The following is a 23263-nucleotide window of genomic DNA, read 5'->3' as shown; positions in this document are numbered from 1 at the left end:
ACTTCAGGAACTGTGCGAAATAGTTGTGAAGCGGGAGAGTGGCTCCCACACTGAGGTTGCCCATGATCCACGCCCCGAAGTCTCCCACGTTGGTGTGGTCCTTTTCCTCCTTCCTGGCTAGATAGTTATAAAAGAGTCTGGGAGTGGACTCCACTCCCAAATGCCTCTCCAGAATGTCCAGCATCCGGTAGTTCCGAAACAAATTCTTCTCCCCATCCATCTCCCATATGTTGCCACTAGGGGTTTTATGTCCTTCCAGGACGAAAGGGGCCAATTCGACATACTCTTCTAGATGGAGGGTAACACCGTGACTCATAACTGGTGAACTGGGAACAAATGAAAAGGAAGAAAATAACCAAGCAATTATAACCAAAACCTAGAAATGTTGGTTAAGGTACGGGGGCTCCCCTACGAATTGCTTGGAAGAGTCCCCTCCGGATTAGATCTGGGATCACCAAAGATCCCCAGAACCCTAATCGGGAACAAATAAGAAGATTTTTTCTAAAGTTTCCACAAGTTGTCCTATTACCGTTTGTTGAGGGGCAGCCTAGACCTGAGAGGACCTGGGATGACCTAGACAATTTGTTCTACTATTCTAGTACACCCAGAGCAACCCTAAACGGTGGCCCCAGCTCTAACCACCCTATAGCCACAAATGTGATACCACAAAATGATAACTACGAGAAACCATAATTAAAAGGTTTGGGGAACTTACTGTAAAGTGCTGATCATGGAGGATGTCGTGTTTCCGGCGACAGGGACGGCAGAATCACAGTCTTCAACAGGCAGAGGTGACACAGAATTTCATCTAATGGTCGAGCCGAGGTCACACTTTCAGGTGAGGACACATAAATCAGGCACGTCGGAAAGAGACGGCAACGGAGACAGAATAGTTGACGAAGAATTTCATTGGCGAGGTCGGACATAAAATTCTCTTTGTGGTTTCAGTTGTTTAGAATGCGTAAAATTTGTAAATGAAAATCTGGTGGTATTTATAAGAACCAAAAGCATGTTTTTTATCCAATGGTTCAGAATGAACCCCCACATCGGACTGTCCTGGATCATGCAGGGGTTTTAATTAGCCCACTCAAGTATCAGATCGTGAGTTCCCCAAGTCGCAATTCGCGCCATCTCGATCCAACTTTCCAAAGGAAAGGCATTTCCAAATTTGTCCCATCCAACGATCCTCGGTAGTGCAGGAATATTAAAGGATTTGTTTGTACAGATGGGACGCTTCGGGATTTAAGCTGACGTTTGGTTGCCGACACAATAACCAAGAGATTGTCTCCAAGTCTGCCAGACGCGAGTACCATCAACGCACCAGTTATAGGGAGACACATGTGTGTAGCATGATGAAGTTGAAAGGTCGAGGATCATCCAAGCATCCTTGAGGTAAACGAACCTGGGCTCTGGTAAACGAACCTGGGCTCTGGTAAACGAACTAGGGTCCTGGTAAATGGAGCGGGCCTTTGGAATTTGATCAGGGATGCTGACTCAAATGCCTTTTATACAAGTTCCCAGCAATCAATCCCCCACGAAAATGGACCTATCACCTGAGGAACGAACTGGGATGTCGAGAATTCATCCGGGAAAGGAAGCAAGCCTTCACTGCGCAAGCACAAATAAAGGCTTGGGGGGTAAATGTTATCTCGTTTCCTCCCTCCATTCACGGATCTGCACATTTATTCCATGGGCCACCTTGAAGGGACTTAAGGCCCAGATCGGGCCCAATAGACAAGGAAGGAGTGAGTCCTGACGGCCCAAATATCGGTAAAGCCCAAACGTTATTCTGGAATGAAAGTCGGGACCGTGAGGTTGGCATGTTTCATCTTCCCAGACCCCCTCATATGGTGTTGTATGGGGTGCAATAAGGAAATTGTTTCCTCTAAGTCTAAAAATGGACCGGGACAACAGTACATGAACCTAGATCCTGGTAAACAAACCAGGGTCTTGGTAAATGAAGAGGGATGTTAGTAAATGAACCCAGACCAGGCGACCAGGTTGGGCTTGACAAGTTTTCCTCGATACTGACATCACCCCGAGAAACACAGAGTTTTGTCCCCATAACTAACCTACAAAAGAGGTTACATACGGAATGTACGACGTTATCTCGGAACCGTACTGTCACCACTCTAACGAATCCTGTCCCTTGGATCTCCTTAGAAGCCCACGTGAACTAGACAGACGTTGCGTACTATTGCCAGTCTTATAGTGTGGTTACGCTCCGGACGACCCAATGGGCCTTGATTAGTGCATTTTATTTATTAAACTCCTTTGTATTAAGCCTCCATCAGTGAGCAAATAGTGTTTACACCTTTATCGGGCCTGGATTAGTCCAGCCCAAACCCAGAGCACTCAACTACATATAAATTTGAACAGTTGTGCACTGTGGAGGGGGTCGGGTTTTTTTCTTGTAAGCATACACTCTGTTCAAACTCAGAGAAAACTCCATTACTAAAGCTCCTTAAGCTCTAATACAACAGACTTATGGACTAAGGATCTTTAACGCCCCAACCACGTAAAATTCCTTGTGTGATTATTTCTAATCCTTTCTTTCTAAGCTCTCTTATCTTTTATAATTCTAGTTTCCAAAAAACTCGGTAAACAATTTGTTTATAATATTTTGGGATCCCATGTATGTACTAAACTTTTAAATGAAAAGTCAACGTCTCCTTTGACCAAAAATTTTAACCCTAACCCTTGTCACTAACCTTAGTTACATGTTTATAACCAAGGGACTTGATTAGCAAGTCTGGCACTATTTCAAGTACACAGTGTAGTGATTCTGGATTAGGAGGATGTTACAACTTGGTATCAGAGCTGCCAAGGTTTAAGAGTTCCTGAAGACTGGTCGGGCATGTACACTCGCCACTAAAGACAAGCTCAACTCAGGGTTTGGCAACTAGTTATATGATTAAGTGCTTAACTATTTAAATAAATGTATACGCCTTATCTGCATGCCTTATTAGGGAGCATGAGATATTTTGATAGGGTGTGGCCCTTGACTGTTGCATGAATGATAAAGATATGCTTATTAGCATTGTTAGTGATTGTGAATTCAAAGGAACTGCTTATTAGCGTTGTTATATGGACATGTAGGTCAGAACACGCTTATTAGCGCTGTTAATTGCATATAGGCCAGGAAATTTTTATTAGCACTGTAATACTGGTAGGGATTAAATAACATTCTTATTAGCATTGCTATACATGTATAAATGCTTGAACATGCTTATTTACATCGTTAATTGCTTATGTATGCCAAAATGCTTATTAGCGTCGCTATTTGTTGAAAAATATCAAGAAGTGCTTATTAGCACTATGATTGAATATATTATGTGTTGGCATGCTTATTAACATTGTATCTGTTTGTTTGTTCGGTTTTGGACTGTCAAGCAGAAAGAGGTATAGTTATTACTTACCTAACATTTGAATTGATCATTACAGAGTGGGATATTTATCAGTATGCTTCCTCAAAGGTCAGAGAGGTTTGCTGGCCAAGAATTGCAGGCCAGGGAAGAGAATGACCAGGGCCAGGCCCCACTGCCAACTCCAGAGAACTGGTAGTAGGTGCTTGCTGGTATGCAAGCCAGGTTACAGAGGTAAGAAGATGAAATTCGCCTCTTGAGACAGCAACAAGTTCCAGTAAGGAACCTATAGCCCACAGTACCGGCAGGGATACAGCCAGTGGTACCAGCGACAGTACAGCCCCAGGCATGGGGAGATAGATGGGAACCCTTGTATGAGAGGTTTAGGAAACAACATCCTCCCATTTTTTAGGGCAGCTCATACCCACTGAAGGTTGAGTAGTGGATGAAAATGATAACCACCATCTTGGATTTCATGAGGGTAGGTGGTAATGAGAGAGTGGCTAGCGCCATTTACATGTTTTGGGAGGATGCCCGAATATGGTGGGAGGTGGTATCCCAGACTAGGACTATAAATACTATGGAATGGGAAGAGTTCCAAACTCTATTCGATGAGAAATACTACAACAACGTAGTTAAAGCTGCGATGGCTGAAGAGTTCAGTAAGTTACTTCAGGACAACATGTCAGTGACCTATTATTCCTTGAAGTTTGACAGATTGGAAAAGTTTACTATGGATCTGGTGCCCACTAATGGGACCAAAAGAGAAAGGTTTCTCCAGGGGATACAGCCTATGATAGTCCAGATGTTCGTATCACTACTGTGCCAGGAGTGATTACTTATGCATAGGTTGTGAAGAAGGCGCTCACAGCTGAGAAAGTAGAGAACAAGATCTGGCGCGAGAATGTGTCCAGAATGGATTCTAGGAGGCCAGGAGATCCATTTGCGAGCTTTGGTAGGGGCGGAAGCCCTAGTGACCCAAAGAGAAAGACTACAGATACAGATTCAGCTCCAGGCCAGATAGGAGGCCACAGGGCGTACAATAGGCCGCCCAGGTGGCGGTGAGACCTGGAAAGCATTCCCAGAGTGTACTCAGTGTAGGAGGCACCATATTGGGGAATGTCAGGTGAAGTCCTGCTTCGTTTGTGGGAGTGTGGGACACCTAAAGAAAGATTGCCTGATAGCCAGGAAGGAAGAGCCCAAGAAGGTGGACAGCTTGACGCCAACTTGGGTGTTCACCTTGACCCAAGCAGAGGCCAAGGCTAGTCCCTCGGTGGTTATAGGTCTGCTTCTAATGCTAGGACCCTTTATACTTTTTTGATTGATTCGGGTGCTACACACTCTTTTGTTGCTAGTAGGATTATTGATGGACTAAATAGAACTTGTGACTTTTATTTTATGGGGTTTGGTACTATGCTTCCCACTAAGGAGTTAGTGGTTTCTAAGAGATGGGTCAGATCACTATCAGTGACAGTGGATGGCAAGGGGTTTTCAGTTGACTTGATAGAGTTGGTTATGACTAACTTTGATATAATTCTGGGTATGGACTAGTTAGAGAAGTATGGGTCAAGGATAGATTGGAGGATGAAGATGCTAATCGTTGAGCCTGAGGGTGAGGATCCCTTTGTATTTGTTGGCACTATGCATGGACCTTGTATACCTATGATGTTTGTACTTAGAGCTAGAGACCTATTGTAAGGGGGATGCATATGAATCTTAGCTAGTGTGGTGGATACCACTCAGGTCATGCCAGTGGGACCAGGATAGACCAGATTAGTCTGTGAGTTTCTGGATGTGTTTCTAGAGGATCTGCCAGGGTTACCTCCACACAGGGAGATAGAGTTTGTGATTGAACTGGCGCCAGGGACAGAGCCAGTGTCTAGGGCACCTTATAGGATGGCTCTGGTAGAGTTGAAGGAACTAAAGGTTCAATTACAGGAGTTATTGGACTTGGGTTTTATTAGGCCCAATTTCTCACCATGGGGCGCACCGGTTCTCTTCGTTAAGAAGAATGATGGTTCTCTGAGGATGTGTAATGACTATAGAGAACTGAACAAGCTAACTGTCAAGAACAAGTATCCTCTGCCAAGGATTGATAATCTGTTTGATTAGTTACAGGGTTGGACGGTATTCTCCAAGATAGATCTTCGATCTGGTTATCACCAGCTGAGGATCATGGAGGAAGATATACTGAAGACAGTTCGCACCGGGTATGGGCATTATGAGTTTTTGGTGATGTCATTTGGACTAACTAATGCCCCAGCAACATTTTATGGATTTGATGAACATAGTGTTCAAATATTATCTAGATCGGTTCATGATTGTCTTTATCGATGATATACTAGTATACACTCAGTCAAAGACAAAGCACGAGCAGCATCTCAGATTGGTACTAGAAAGCACAGGTTGTATGCGATATTAAAGAAGTGCGAGTTTTGGTTTTTGCAGGTGACTATCTTAGGTCACATAGTTAGTAAGGATGGAATTATGGTGGATCCAACGAAGATTGAAGCGGTCAGAGATTGGCCAAGGCCGAAGAATGCTTCAAAGATAAGAAGTTTCTTGAGATTGGCAGGTTATTACAGACGCTTTGTGGAGGGATTTTTCAAGATTTCAACACCACTAAAAGAGTTGAAACGCAAGAATTAGAGGTTCATATGGTCAGACAGGTGTGAGGACAACTTCCAGAGACTGAAGAAGAATTTGATCACCGCTCCAGTTCTGATTCTTCCTACTGATCAGGACAAATTTTTGGTTTACCATGACGCCTCGAGGCAGGGCCTAGGTTGTGTCCTTATGCAGATAGGGAAGGTGATTGCCTATGCATCACGTCAACTGAAGGAGTATGAGCAGAGGTTCCCCACACATGATTTGGAACTTGTAGCTATGGTTTTTGCACTGAAGGTGTGGTGGCACTACTTGTATGGTGAGAAGTGTGAGATATACACATATCACAAGAGTTTGAAATACTTCTTCACCCAGAAGGACTTGAACATGAGGCAGAGATGTTGGTTAGAGCTGGTGAAGGATTATGATTATGAGATCCTCTAACACCCAGGGAAAGCCAACAAGGTGGCAGATGCCTTAAGCCAAAAGAGTCAGGATCAGTTGTATAGTGTGAGGCAGATATCTAAGGAGTTTGTAGAGGATATGACTAGATCAGGTATTGAGCTAGTGGTGGGCCAGTTAGCCAACACCACCCTACAGTCTACTCTTTTCGAGAGGATCAAGGAGAAGCAGTTGATTGACCCACAATTGGGAACGAATAGAGGGGACGTCCTAGCTGGAGTGGCTAAGGACTATAAAGTGTCAGACATGGGTTTATTGAGATACAAGGATCAAATTTGTGTTCCGATGGACACTGGGATTAGACGAGAGATTCTGGATGAATCTCATACTACCCCATATTCTCTACATCCAAGCACCATGAAGATGTACCAAAATCTGAAATTTTTATATTGGTGGCCTGGGATAAATAGGGACGTGACTGAGTATGTGGCAAAGTGCCTGACCTGTTAGCAGGTCAAGCCAGAGCATCAGAGACCAGCAGGGCTATTACAGCCTTTGTACATCCCAGAGTCATAGTGGGAGGACATCATGATGGATTTCGTAGTGGTATTGCCCATGACAGTGGGCCAGCACGATTTAGTCTGGGTCATTGTGGACTGATATACGAAGTCAGCTCACTTCTTACCAGTGAGGATGACCTACACGATTAACCAATATGCAGATCTTTATGTGAGAGAGATAGTACGCCTTCATGGGACTCTGAGGTCTATTGTGTCGAATAGGGACCCAATCTTTACTTCCATGTTTTGGGGAAGTTTACAGAAGGCAATGGGTACACAGCTGAAGTTCAGTACAACTTATGATCCTCAGGCTGATGGTCAGTCTGAGAGGACTATCCAGATACTGGAGGACATGTTGAGAGCATGTGTTTTGGACTTTGAAGGGTCCTGGAATAAATATTTTCCTTTGGTAGAGTTTTCCTATAATAGCAGCTACCAGTCGACTATTGGAGTGGCACCTTATGAGATGTTGTATGGTAGGAAGTGTAGATCGCCCATTCACTAGGATGAGATGGGTGAGAGGAAATATTTGGGTCCTGAAGCAGTTTAGAGGACCACTGAGGCTATTGAAAAGATTAAATCTCAGATGCTTGTGTCTCAGAGTAGACAGAAGAGATATTCAGACCCAAAGTGACAAAACGTGAAGTTCCAAGTGGGAGACTATGTCTACCTTAGTGTTTCACCATTGAGAGGGTTGAAGAGATTTGGGAAAAAGGGCAAGCTGAGCCCTAGGTTTGTTGGACCATTTGAGATCCTGGAGAGGATCGGTCAAGTGGCCTATAGGTTGGCCTTACCCCCGGCACTGTCTAGTGTGCACAACGTATTTCATATTCTCATGTTAAGGAAGTATGTATCAGATGGGACTCATGTGTTGAGTTACGAGGATCTGGAACTGGAGACAGATTTTTCCTACGAGGAGCAGCCAGTTCAAATTGTGGACAGGTTGGACAAGGTCATAAGGAACAAGACTATACCCTTGGTTAAGGTATTATGGAGGAACAACAAGGTCGAGGAAGCGACTTGGTAGTTGGAGTCAGATGTGCAGAATCAGTATCTCGAGCTATCAGGTAAAATTTCGAGGATGAAATTTCCATAAGGAAGGGATAGTTGTAATGTCCCAAATTACCTAATAAGGCTTAGGTTAGGGCCTTGATTAGGGGTTTAGGATGGAAGATTATGTGATTTACTTATGAAATATGTGTTTACGTGATATATATGTGTATCATTATATGATTACGTGAGTTATATTATAATATGACTAGATATGCATGTTTAGGTGTATTAAATATGCATGTGGGCCTATTTCTTATTAGAATGACATATTTCATAATTTGGCTCGTTACGGGTATATTTAGAATATATGTGCATATATGTGATATATGTGTGAGACCACATTATTATAGGGATATATTTAGGTTACTTGGCAGGAGGTGATCCTAGGGAGCAAGTCAGCGGGAAAGTCACAACGGGAACGAATACCCGACTCGGGGTGAGTCAAGGGGTATTTTCGAAATTTAGTGTATTACCGGGATATCGGGTAATGGGGATAAATATTCGAGGAAATATTCGGGGTTAGTGAGATTAGGAGAGAAGTTTGGGGATTTTGACCATTTTATACTTGGGGACGTTTTCGGTAACTCGAGCCTTCGAGATTTACATAGAGTTACTCGAACTCTAAGTAACCTCACATAAACCAAAAAACACAACAAAAACACTCAGCAAAATGCTCCTCCTCACGTTACTCTCTCTCTCATGAACCTTAGGCTCGAGATTGCTTGGGGAAAAACTTAGGATTTCTAGCCTCAATCCTATGTGTTTTCTCTGGTTTTAGCTAAGTTCTGGAGTTTGGAAACTCACTTCTAAATTTAGAGAATTGATGAAGTTTTGGCCAAGTTTAAGCTTGGGTTTTGTGGGTATTGAGGTGCTGAGGTTATTGGGAACTTTACTTTTGGGATTTAGCTATGTTTGGATAGGTTTTTGGTGAGATTTGGCTTGAAGAAAATGGGAAAAAAACTGGATTTTCATGTCGAGCTGCAACCCTGTTCTTGGGGCATCGCGACTCTCATGAACACATGGAGAAGGAGGTGTTGAACCTCCATTTGAACAGTGACGCTAGTAGGGACGCGACGTGACGCGTGTGGTCTAGAGGAGAGCCCTTGGGCTCTTTGACTTGGGGTGGGCCGCAGCTTTTATGCCTTGGGCTGCGACGCTTGAACGAATTTTGGGCATCGAGAAGGTTTTTGAGAGCGGGAACTCAAACCTAAGGGCTCGGGATCGATCCTACTACCTGGTTTAGTAGAATTTGACGTTCTGAAGGCTAGGTCTTGGTCCAAAAGTCGTTATTCGCTCATTATTGATGATATTCTCTCAATTGTTGTGAGTAGGTTATTGCTAAGGGCTTAGAACCGGGATCGTGCTCGAGGGTTGTTCTTAATATACATTGCACTCGGACCTGAGGTAAGAAAACTGCATTCAATACATGATATATGTGATTAGGGCTTGACCCCATTGGTAAATGTAATTATGAATAGGGCTTGGGCCCCTGAGAATGAACACGATTAAGGTTATGTTTGTGTTCGTTGATTAAGCATGCTTGAATGCTCTGTGTCTAGATAATTGTTTAATGATTGCTTGCATTGTTTGCGTAATTAGGGGTTGGCCCCATTAAGGAACATGGTTATTACTGTGTCTGTATTTAATTGGCTAAAATATATGATTAATATGTATGCATACTTGTATTGTCCGAAGTATGCCTATCTGTATCTGTATCTATTTGTCTAGTCATCTGACTATTTTGTTAAGGCCTTGACTTATTAGTCAACGACGGCAATAGCGCGTTGTGTGCTGGTCAAGAGTTTTAGGCCTAATCAAGGACGTACTATTACGTTGACCGACCCTATGATCATTTGGAAAACAAAGCACTGGCTAGCTCTATGGCTAGTTACTCAGAGCTAGGGTAAAGGGCCCCGAGTGACTCTATGGTCACATAGCTAGGGCATAGGGCCTCATATTGACTTTATTGTCATCTAATCAGGGCAGCGGGCCCCAGAATGATCCTATGATCATTTATTTGTAATTGTATGCATGCATGAATAGGTTATTACTATTGGGCATGCTAAATATGCATATGGAATATGTATTTACTATTCATGCACTTGTTTATTGTTTTGTTGTTGAGCCTTGACTCACGGGTGCAGGTAAGGGGAAAGGAAAGGTGGACCGGCCATGAGTTGGAGAGCTTGGTGGCGGCATGTACATATGCGGCTGCTCGACCACCACGACCGAGGTTATCTTGGAGGAACTAGGATTGTATCCCTTATTTTGTCGCCTAGGTCGGCTAGTTGTAAATTTTGAACTGTAATAACCCTTTTAAACATCTGTTTATAGTATTTTGGGATCCCATGTATGTACTAAAGTTTTAAATGAAAAGTCAACGTCTCATTTGACCAAAAATTTTAACCCTAACTCTTGTCACTAACCTTAGTTACATGTTTATAACCAAGGGACTTGATTAGCAAGTCTGACACTATTTAAAGTACACAGAGTAACGGTCCTGGATCAGGAGGACGTTACACACTCATTTTCTTGTCCCACATTCATTTGGTTGCATAAATATTGGACAAAGCAACACTATTTCCAACATGAGCAGGCTCTAATTCCATCAACTTTTTCCTAACTTGTGTGACAAGTTCCACATTTCCGTCGAGGCCACAAGCACTCAGTAGTGTCCTCCACACCACCAGATTTTTCCCGACTGGATCTTCGAAACAAAATCATATGCTTCTTTGATGAGCCTTGCTCGACAAAGAAGGTCCACCATGCAGCCAAAGTGAGGATCTCTTGCTTTCAAACCATGATCCTCCATCATTCTCCTAAAATGTTGCTTTCCTTCTTCTACCAAACCGGCATGGCTACATGACATTAGGACTCCTAGGAAAGTAACATCATTAGGAACAATCATGGAACTTTTAGAGGATTTTCTTGCTTCTGGCATCTCAGCAAAGAGATTGAGAGCTTCTTCTGCCTGTCCATGTAATGCGTGTCCAACAATCATGGACGTCCAAGTTGTCACATCCTTTTTTTGGAGGCTGTCAAACAATCACTATGCAGCTTCGACGTCCCCACACTTTGCATACATGTTGATGAGAGTGTTCATCAAGCACAAATCTATATAAAGGCCCTTTTTGTGACGAAGATAAATGTGAATCCATTCTCCAGTTTGTAGAGCTCCAAGATCAGGACATGCCGACAGAGCAATAGTTACAGTAACTTCGTCAGGTTCGAAATTCTCCATTTGCATTTACCTGAATAGTTGAAAAGCCTTGTTAGGCTTGTGATTGCCAACATAAGTAGAAATCAAGGCCAACATAAGTAGAAATCAAGGTTGTCCAATAGACTACATTTTTCGATGGCATTTTATCAAACACTTGTGGTGTGTCCATAAGATTAAATGTTGAAGAAATCATATCCATAAGAGATGTGTGGAGATGAATGTTGGGTTTAAACCCAAATTTTATGACAAGGGCATGAAATTGTTTTCCTTCAACTGAGGAAGACTTTAGGGTGCAAGCCTTGAGGACAAACAAGAAAGAATAGCAATCAATTGTTGAAAGGCTTTTTCTCAAGAGCTCTCTAAACAATAAAAGAGCTTTTGTGGGCTAATGGGATTTAAGATAACTGTTGAGCTTTTGGTTTGCTTTTGGTGGTTTAAGGTGAGTGTGGAGTTGGGTTTTAGGAAGATGATAGAAGGCAAATAGGTTTGTTATCACCCTTGTTTGGACACAAGGAAACTTCATTCGAAATCTCATGATCTATGCCAATACATTACAGTTGAGTGATTAAAACTTGACACTTGAATCTTATTCCAGCCTAAGGTTGGCATGGCATATGGCGAGACAAAAACCTTTTAACGTATAAAACTATTTCTGAGTGGTTTTGTTTTTTTCCATAAAACATCTCCCTAGAACATTATTCATGATCACTTAGTAGATCATTTATTTTTTATTAAAAACATAGAGAGGGAGAGAAAGAGAGAGAAAGTAATAATACATGTAAAAGAAAGATAAAAACTTGCACTTGAAACTGTATGAGAATGGTATAAACAGTTGTTACTTCTTCAAGGACCAAGAAAGCCTAAACAAAATCAACTGAGCCCTTTTGTTTTTTTTAATAATTATTATTACTATTTATTCTGTGTTAAACCATTACAGAGTATTATTTGAATAAAGAATTTGTTACTTGTTCTGAGGATCTGGAGTCTTAGTACACGGCATTGGTAAATGATACCCCACCAAGATGAATCGGGTTGGGACTTGTTAAATTCATCCAAATACCTTTTTGCTTGATGTGACCCAAAAAAGGTCCTGTCAGAAAGAATTAAAAAACATAACTGAAAATCAAACCTAGAAGAATTAGATACCAGTGTTATTCTCAGAAAGATTGAAGGTTGACCTAATATATCCATTCTCTTGATAACCCCTAGCTAAGGTTTGGGATGACCCCAATCTTTATCATATCAGCATGTAACATCATCACATCAATTAAGTGCCAAGCTTGGAAATGTCCCTGTAAACTGACAATGTAAGTGAATACATATGTCTGAAAACCACAGTCTGAGAAAAATTTAGTAGCCTTGAATATCTGGCCTCCTCTACACAAACCTTGGATTAAAGCAGTGTATGTAGCATGAGTAGGGGACCAAGAGCAGTTATCCACTACATTGGTGGTTTCGCTAACAGTATAAACAGCTCCAGTTTTCTCAAGGAAAAGTTCGATTGCTTCAGAAGTCTTCCCATCCTTACACAGACTATCTATCAAGCAACTGACTGTAATAATATTGGGGCAGAGGCCTCGCTTTAACATCTCATTCTGTAGTCGAAGAGCCTAATTCATAATACCATCTTTACAATGGACGTCAATCAAAGTTGTGTAAGCATTGACATCAGGAAAAATGCTCTTACTCAACATTTCTTGGTAAAAATTCAGGGCAGCGCCCATGTTTCCAATCTTACAGTAACCATCAATTAAAGTAGAGAAAGTGATCATATTGGGTTCTATACCCCTTTCAGCCATTTCATAAAATAACTCCAAACACTTCTCCAAGTTGCCTTCTATACACTACCCATCAATGAGTGAATTATATGTCACAGAATTAGCAACAACCCCTTCTTTCATCATCTTTCGCAACAAGTCATCTGCTTCTCGGACTTTCCCCATGGAACAATGACCCTTGATCAGGATACTGTAAGTGAAAACATCTGGTGAAATTCCACACTTTTCCATCTCAAATAAAAGTTCCTTAACCTCGGAAAGCTTTTCTGCTCTGCAGTAGCTTTTGATCAAAGTATTATATATAAATACATAAGGAACAACACCAAACTTAACCATATTTACAAATAAGTTCCTTGCAGCCATCAGTTCACCTAACTTACTAAGTGCATTAATTAGTATCCCAAATGTCACCACATCTGACTGCAGGCCATGACTTAGCATTTGCTGGTACAAAAGAAGAGATTGTTTGACATTGCCTAATTTGCAATACCCATCGATCATAGAATTGAAAGCGTACAAGTTAGGGAACACACCCGCCTCATTCATTTTCTTGAACACACTTTCTGCTTGAACAATTTTTTTTTCTGATTACATAAACCACAAATAATGGTCGTGGTCTCACAACAGTTGCTACAAACCCTCTCTCACGCATTTCATCGAACATCTCAAATGCCTTGAAAATATCACCTTTCCTGCAGCACCCATTAACCAAAACACCATAAGTAATCACATCAGGACAAAATCCACGAGAACCCATTTCCCTGGAAAGCTCCCACATTGAATCAAACCGACCCTTCTTCACCAACCCATCTAATATCGCATGACCAGCCCGCATTGACGTCAACCCTCCAATATTTTATTACACAAACAAGGCTTCATCAACAAGACCCATCTCACAAAATACAACAATTGAGACTCCAAACACGTTGGGACTAAATCTCGAGCTCTCTACACTGCTAAGTGCATTAAAAACCAAGTGACAGGCACCTCGGGGTTAGGAAAACTTCAGGAGCTCTTGGATGAAGTCTTTCATCAAACATCTAGCCTTCACGAACAGGTTGGCCCCTGCTAAAAAATGGAGGATGGTTGAATAAATTTCCGGATTCCTTTTCGAGTGAACCCGTTTTGATTCGATATCGAACAATTCTAAAGCTTGCTTTGGCGTTTTGCAGTTAAGTATAGTGTTGACCACATCAGAAGACGATGAACAAAAGCTTGTCTCACCTAGTATGGGTTGATACTTGGGGAAGAAGGCCACCGGCACCGATTTTGGCAGCATAAGCTTCATTGTTGCAGGTTTCGCACATTAATTTTTACTTTGTACTAACCAGTGAAGAAACTCAAAGAAGAATAAAAATCTCAAGGAGTAATCCTGAGTAACCTGTCGTGTAAATCACAAGAGTAAATGATTGTTTTTATAACCAGAGAATTTACAACTCCATAACAGATAACAACTAATCCCAAAGAATTAGGGGTTGTTATAACAATATTCTAACAGATTGTTTTAACTAATTATGTGTACTACTGCTACTAATTAAAGGTTTATCAACATTTCCCCTCAAGCTGAAAGGGGAGACAACCACTTTAAGCTTGTCCCGAAACCTGAGAAATCTCCCCACTGATAATCCTTTAGTTAGCACATCTGCAATCTGCTCAAACGTTGGAACATACCGGATATCAATATGTTTTTGAAGCACCTTATCTCTCACAAAATGAACATCTATCTCTATTATGTGCTTTGTGCGAGCGTGGTGAACTTGATTAGCAGCAAGAGAAGCAACACCAAGATTGTCACACCATATAATTGGTATTCCTTAAACAGGTACACACATTTCTCTAATAAGAGTTTGAAGCCAAGCAATTTCGACAGCCACATGAGCCAATGCCCAATACTCGGATTCGGTACTAAAGCGAGCAACTACCGTTTGCTTTTTGGTGCTCCACGATATCAAGCTTGGTCCTAGATAAACATAATAAGCTCCTATAAACCTTTTGTCATATGGACAACTCGCCCAGTCAACATCCAAAAAGCCCTGTAAAGTTAGTGGCCTAGCTGAATTAACTTTGAAGCAAATACCATATGTAGATGTAGCTTTCGAGTACCGTAGCACTATTTTACAAGCCTGCCAATGAACCATGGTCGGGGACTGCAAGAATTGACTAAGCTTTGAAACTATGTAGGAGATATCGGGTCGTGTTATTGTCAAATATTGTAAAGCTCCAATAGTACTACGATAAAGACTTGGTTCAGCCACTGGTTCCCCCTTACTACAAGACAGGGTTTCTCGGGAGCATCTGGCGTGGAGCAGCCCTTTGCACTTGTCATATTGAGTTTGAGAATGAGATCAACAACATATTTGGACTGGGACAAGTATATGCCTAAAGCATCTCGATAGGCTTCAATACTGAGAAAATAATGAAGGTAACCCAACTCTTTGAGACCAAACATGTCATTCAAATCTGAAATCATCTTAGAAATAAGCAAGAGAGTGGTGCCAGTGACAAGGATGTCATCAATGTAGACCAGCAGGAGAATAAGATGAGAGTTGAGATGATAGATGAATAGAGAGACATCAGCTTTAGAAGGAACAAAACCCCAGCTAAGTAGAGCACATTTGAGACGATCAAACCAAGTTCTCGGAGCTTGTCTTAAACCATAGAGACCCTTGTTAAGCTTGCACAAATAATGAGGAGCAGTAGGATGAACAAAACCTTTGGGCTGAGTCATATACACATGTTCTTGAAGAACACCGTTGAGAAACGCATTGTTAACATCCAGCTATTGGATATCCCAACCATAGTGGACACCAACATGTTAGTATTAAATGAATCAACGATTTTTCTATCAAGTGTTTTGAAATCTCACACCCTGTTCTTTGAGACCAATCCTCAAACACACAAGGACGTGTGTGAGAACGTAGGATTCAAAAGGTTGATTTATGTGACTCCCTAAATGTACTCAACATATGATATCTAGTGATTTTTGACAGAGAGAATGTTTATAATTAAATAACTGATTAAACAAATTTATTTTAAATTTAAAATTCAAATCCTAGGGATAAAATCCCTGATGCTAGGTGCCACACTCTATACTGTACAGTGTGTGTCGCCCAGCCGTATTAGGGTTGCCCTAATTTTCTCATTTGTTTATTTAATCAACTTTTAAGACAAGATATTTATTCCAACATAAATATCAGTTAATTCAAAATTAATTTTATCTTAAGATATCAGTTTTAAATTAAATAAATAAATATCATATTATAAATAAGATATTTATTATTTTTTTTATTTATATTAATCCAAACAAGATTAATATTAATTTTAACCTATAGTTTTTCAAAATAAAAACTATATAGTTAAAAATTAATTAATTCACAATTAATCAATTACCCATAATTATCATATAGTTATTTTCTTGCCCTGCAAAATTAATTCTTTTGCAATTTAGTCATTTCTCTTAACAAATCTTTCTTTTAACATCCTTACCCTTGACAGTATAGGACAGATGTGATCTGCAGACCATGGACCTATAATACGAAACTCCAATAAACCATATTATTAATTAAACTCTTTAATCTAACAATCTTATTTATTAATTCCATGAATACTCCACTATAAATATGGAATTGCACTCTAAGTATTTATAGAATTATATTTACAGAGTTTTCTCCAGTAGTCCATTGATATAATCAAGATATGTAGTTCTGTCCTCCATTTATTGGTTCGTTAATTAAAGCTGGTCAAAATTACCATTTTACCCATCTAATTACCTCTTGATCATTAAGTACCATTAATTCACTAGCAAATAATTAATCTATAATCTAATTATAGATTTGAGCTCAATAACTATTCAGTTCCAAAATCAACCCTTAAGGGAACCAATATTCGATCCGTTAGGAAAGCATGAATTCCAATATTATAATTCATGTTCTCAGCCATCCATGATATTGAATCTCCAAAACAAAAGTCATTTGCCTCATTATTCTAAGAGACCTTAACGAGTGAATCAAAAAATCTAATAAACATAAATAGGAGTTCATGAATACTCAGGATTTAAACTGATCTACAAATGATCATATATTATGACAAGAATTAAATATTTACGTCAAACGACAAGTTTATAAAAATAGTTAATTCTCATCAGTTCTGTCATATATAATCTCTATTATATACAACACCTTTACTAAGATGTCTATCCACATCAGTCATCCGAATCTAAATTACTTGCATCTCGTATGCTTAGCAAACCGTACTAATAATCATACATTAAAGATTTCTTACTTTAATATGTTACTGACTATTTTATTCATTATATATGATCTTAATTTTCTCGTACTAATACAAGATCATATTCTCATGAATTAATAGGGAATTTTCTTGATATTATTATATAATTAATTCAAACAATAATTATAACATTCAAATATAATAAAATTGTTCTTTTATTTAAAACCAATAAAATTTATTTACATGCTTTAGGGCATTAATCCTAACAATCTCCCACTTGCCCTCAAAGCAAGTGGGACATGTCCCTTAATCCCATATTGCACATGTGACCCATGAATGACTTTGCAGGAAGTGTCTTGGTTAACAGGTCAGCCAGGTTATATTCCGACGCCATCTTCATAATAGTCACATCACCTCGGTGTACAATCTCTCTTACTAGATGGTATTTCCTTTTTATATGCTTCCCTCTCTTGTGGCTTCTTGGTTCTTTGGAATTAGCTACTGCTCCACTGTTGTCACAGTACAGGATTAGTGGCTTATCAATATTTGGAACAACTTCCAGATCAGTGTAGAACTTCCTCAACCAAACTTCTTCCTTAGCTGCTTCACAAGCCGCTATGTATTCGGCTTCCATGGTTGAATTAGCTATGCTGGATTGCTTAATGCTTCTCCAGACCACAGCTCCTCCACCAAGAGTGAACACTGACCCAGATGCCGATTTTCGACTGCCTTTGTCTGATTGGAAATTAGAATCAGTGTATCCAGTAGGGTTTAGCTCACCCCCTGAATATACCAGAATATAGTCTTTCGTTCTCCTAAGATATTTGAGAATGTGCTTTACTACAATCCAGTATTCCAAACCAAGATTTGATTGATAACGACTTACAATCCCAACTGCATAACATATGTCGCGCCTAGTACACAACATAGCATACATCAGACTCCCAACTGCTGAAGCATAGGGATAATTTCTCATATCCTCTTCCTCCTGAGGTGTCTTGGAACATTGTTCCTTGGAGGGAAAAATTCCATGTCTGGTCGGTAATTGACCTTTCTTGGAATTCTCCATAGAGAATCTTTCAAGCACCTTATCTATATAATTAGCCTGAGAAAGTGGCAAGAGCTTGTTCTTCCTATCCCTTAGGATTTGGATTCCCATAACGTAGCTCGCCTCGCCCAAATCTTTCATTTAGAACTTTTCAACTAACCATTTTTTTTACGTTTGACAATGTCTCTACATTGTTCCCAATGAGAAAAATGTCATCAACATAAAGAAATAAGAAAACCACCATTTTTCCTTTAATGTATTTATACACACATGCTTTGTCAACATTCTGTTCGAAGCCATATGTTTTAATTGTTTCATCAAAAGTGATATTCCAAGATCTAGATGTTTGCTTTAATCCATAAATGGATTTCAACAACTTACACACCTTTTTTTCTTCCCTTTTCTTTATGAACTCTTCTGGTTGTACCATATACACACTTTCATCAAGATAGCCATTCAGAAATGTTGTCTTGATGTCCATTTTCCATATATCATAATCATTGGTAGTCTCTATGGATAAGAGGATACGAATGGATTTGAGCATGGCCACAGGAGAAAATGTTTCTTCATAATCAACACCTTCTCTCTGAGTGTAACCTTTGGCTACAAGCCTCGCTTTGAAAGTTCTCTAATTTCCCATCTACACCTATTTTCTTCTTGTATGTCCACTTACACTCTATGGGCCTGGCATCTTCAGGTGGATCCACAAGTTCCCAGACAGAATTGGAATACATCGATTCCATTTCTTGGTTCATGGCTTCTTGCCATTTCTCCTTTTCAAGAGCATCCATTGCCTCTTTAAAGTTTAATGGATTTTCCTTGTCTGTATCATAAATAAGGACATGTGCCTTAAGTTCGTAGCAAGCAGGTTGTCTCACAATCCTCCCAATACGACGTTGCACCGAGGTTTCTTTTCTAGGAATCATGGTTTCCTTGGTTTTTTGTTTATCATTTAATGATGAAGATGATTGTGATGAAATCTTATCAGTTGTGAGTTCCTCCAATACTATTTTTCTCCGAGGTTTATAGTTATTCATATAGTCATGTTCAAGGAAGGTCGCATTTGTTGAAACAAATACCTTTTGATCCTTGGGACTATAGAAATAACCACCTCTTGTTTTTGGAGCGTAGCCAACAAAAATGCACACTTCTGACCTTGATTCAAGTTCCCCTGATTTAGGTCTAAGAACATGAGTAGGACAGCCCCAAATGCCAAAATGGTGCAAACTAGGTTTGTTTCCATTCCATAGTGCTAGTGGCATTTTGCTAATGGTCTTATATGGGACTACATTCAAAATGTATGTCGTTGTTAAAAGTGCATATCCCCAGAATGAGAGAGGAAGTGAAGAGTAGCTTAACATAGATCTGACCATGTCCAACAAGGTCATGTTTCTTCTTTCAAAACACCATTTTGTTGTGGTGTTCTTGGTGTTTTGAGTTGGGATAGAATACCATGCTCCAGCAAGAAATCTTTTAATTCTAAATCCAAATATTCTCCACCTCGATTAGATCGAAGTGTCTTTAGAGTCTAACCTAACTGTTTCTCAGCCTCAACTTTGAATTCTTGAAACTTACCAAAGGTTTCAGATTTCCTAAGCATTAGGTAGGTATGATCATATCTTGAGTAATCGTCAATAAAAGTGATCAAATACTCATACCTACCTCTTGCTTGTACATTGATTGGACCACAGACATCACTGTGTACAAGCTCCAAAAGGTTCTTTGGCCCTATTGCCTTTTGTTGAGAAATGATATTTGGTCATTTTATCTTCTAGACAAGATTCACAAACCGGAAGAGTTCCAACTCTTAGTTCTCTCAAAGATCCATCTTTTGTTAACCGGTTTATCCTATCTAGACCTATATGACCAAGTCTAAGATGACAAAGATATGTGTCATCCTCATTTGAAACTTTTTGTCTTTTGTTACCTTGTGGTTTTGCTACTTTAAATAAGTCTGAATTATTGAGCGTTCATTCATTTGGTTTGAGCATATACAGTTCATTAATATGTTCTGCTTGACATATTTTGAAACCGTTCTTTGAAACAACAATCACATTATTGCTAAAAGAAATATAAAAAAATTGTTCATGCAACATATATAAAGAAACTAAGTTTCTAGAAAATCCAGGAATAAAATAAACATTGTTCAAAACTAAATAATTGTTCCCAAAAATTAAATGGATTGTTCCCTTTGCTCTTATTGAAACGAGCGCTCCACTTCCAACTCGCATGGTCACCTCGCCATCTGTCAGCTCCCTTGATGACTCAAGTATCTGCATGGAAGAACAAACATGGTTAGTGGCTCTTGAATCTAAAACCCAAGATGACATATCATCTTCAACTACACAAGCTTCAAGTACAAGTAAATCATATTTACCTTTCTTTTTCAGCTCAGAGAGATACTTCTTGCAGTTTCTCTTCCAGTGACCTTCAACCCCACAGTGGAAACATTTTCCTTTTGGTTCTTTCTTCTTGGAGTTGTTGTCAATTTTGTTCTCCTTGGCTTTTGGTGCCTTCTTGCCTTTATTGGACCTTTTTCCATTTCCTTTGTCCTTATTATTGTTCTTCTTTCTCTTCTTGGATTTCTCCTCGGAGTTTGAAGATTTCTCCTCTACCACATTTGCTTCAGTCTCGTTAGTAATGGATTTGTTAAGAGACTCAAATGTCTGTAGTTCATTCAATAGCTGGGTCATGTTGAATTCCAACTTATTCATAATATAGTTGGTGGTGAACGCAGAAAAGGCAAGAGTGAGCGATTCCAGTATGATGCTTACTTATTAACACTCATCAATGATGGCCCCATGTATTTCTGCTTCATGCATCACATTAATCATGTGTAAAACATGTTCACATACAGAAACTCATTTCTTCATCTTAGTAGTCATGTAGGTTCTAGTAGCCTCTGTTGGGAAAACTTATACAGGATCTTGTTTATTTTCATGTAGATCTTATATTAAATGAATTAATATAAGAAAACCTAAAACATGTTTCTAAAATTGAATTCGAACAGAAATAATGATAAGAACACTTACGTTATACGCATCGGAATGAATGAGTCATTCCTTCAGTTTCTCTAACCCTTGTATCCTTTCTGTTGCAGATTATTACCAAGAAACTGAACTGTTCTTCAATTTTCTTCACAGCCTTCCAAAGTATCCTTAGAATCACCTAGACTAGGGTGGGAAATTTTCAACACACGAGATAGATACAGAGAGAAGAAGAGAAAATAATATTGAGGCTCAGTTAAGGACTTATGTTGTAGAGAGAATCTAAAACCTACTAGAACTTTTGATCTTCTCATAAACTTGTGTTTCAGAAATCTGATTTCAACTTTCTCTTAACACTCCTTTTATAGTCTCAATTAGGTCATTTAATTTAATTAAAAAAATCAATAAAATAATAGATAATATCAACCCTAGGTCAAAATTATCATGGGATTTAAGCCCGTTAAATTTCCCATTTAATTATAAGCTCGCTGGACTTAAAATCAAGGTCTGTACTATTTTTTATTGATTAATTAATTAAATAATTATTCAAATCCTTTATCAAATTAATTATTTATAATTTGAAACTTGATTTAAACTTATTTATTAATTTAGATACCAATTTATCTTAATTAATAAATCTGCCATAATTTTTCTTTTCTTCTCTAAATTACACAACTCTGTGAAATTATCCAAAATTGACCTGGTCAACTTTGATAATTCTAATTGATAATTAAATCAATTAATTGATACTATCTAGATGATTTTATCCAAGGTACAGTGGGACCATGGGCCTATGAAATCAAGCTCCAATAAGTTATCATAAATCTAATATGTAAATTTACTAACTTATTAATTCCTAATGACTCCACTAAAGACTCGGAATTGCACTCTTAAATTCATAGAATGCTCTATAAGAAATATAGATACATTATTAATTATCCATTGTTACAACCATAATTTTCACTCAATCCTCTATGGACAGTCTACAATGAGATGTGACTAAAATATCGTTTGACCCCTCATTGTATTTTATCCTTAAAACACTTAGTTCCTTGCAAATGATATTTCAATTAACTAATATTAATTACTAAAATGAGATCTCTATCATTTAGCACCTTGAACCAAACTAAAAGGAAATCATAATTTCAATTCTTCATCAGAAGCTATAGATGTTAATATCTTTGATTAACACCCCCACTCAATTATACTAATGAGTTCCCAAGATGTAAGTATGGGCTAGTTTGTAGGGCAAGATGGTAATGAACAAGTCAAAGAACTCAAACAATACAATCAGTTAGAATACTAACCACTCATAATTGAGATTGAATTGACCTATGGTCAAGTATATGATGTGACTAGAATAGATTATAACAATATGTTTACTTATCCTATCAACTGTCAATATTGGTCCAATCCGATGTAACAAATACATCCGATCTTATCAACTTTGCTAATGTTCTAGAAAGAACATAACACTATGATGTGTAAGTAGATCATAACGTAGATTGGGAAGTCAGTGTAAATCCTATGCACTGACTAATCGTAGGACTAACTTATTTTGAACATATAATCATATTTATATTCCACTGTGATTACTTCACCATAAATACGATTAGTTATATGCTCGGGATTTACTAGAAGTTTATCTTAAACAAATAATCATGAAAATAAAACATGTGAGAAAAGTGATTGACCAAGTCAAAAAATGATTTCTATTATTTTATTGATAATAAAATGAGAATACTAAGAAATTGGGTTTTAATTAGGACAAATAACCCCCAACAGCCTCATGTCTACATTGATCAGATTGCTGCCCAAACATGGCATGCAGAGAATCCATTATCTCAAACGCAGTTTCCATGGTTTCATGCTTTGTTCTCAGAACATCATTCATGCTCACAAGCATGTTACACTTTGCCTTATTATTGGATTGAATCCAGGCATCATACTTGTCCCGAACATTCTTCGGGGTAGTGGCAGCGTGCTCTTCAGGACATTCCTCAATCAAGACAAATT

At 39.0% G+C, this 23263-nt stretch overlaps 2 pseudogenes; both read right to left on the bottom strand.

The window, feature by feature from the left end:
• Positions 1-10503: 10503 nt before the first annotated feature.
• On the bottom strand, positions 10504-12207 carry LOC133832405 (putative pentatricopeptide repeat-containing protein At1g74400; annotated as a pseudogene).
• On the bottom strand, positions 12019-15331 carry LOC133830656 (pentatricopeptide repeat-containing protein At5g61400-like; annotated as a pseudogene).
• Positions 15332-23263: the final 7932 nt, after the last annotated feature.

The sequence above is a fragment of the Humulus lupulus genome, chromosome 4, assembly GCF_963169125.1.
Source record: "Humulus lupulus chromosome 4, drHumLupu1.1, whole genome shotgun sequence".
Taxonomy (NCBI): domain Eukaryota; kingdom Viridiplantae; phylum Streptophyta; class Magnoliopsida; order Rosales; family Cannabaceae; genus Humulus; species Humulus lupulus.
This window is presented reverse-complemented; position numbering and strand designations above follow the sequence as displayed.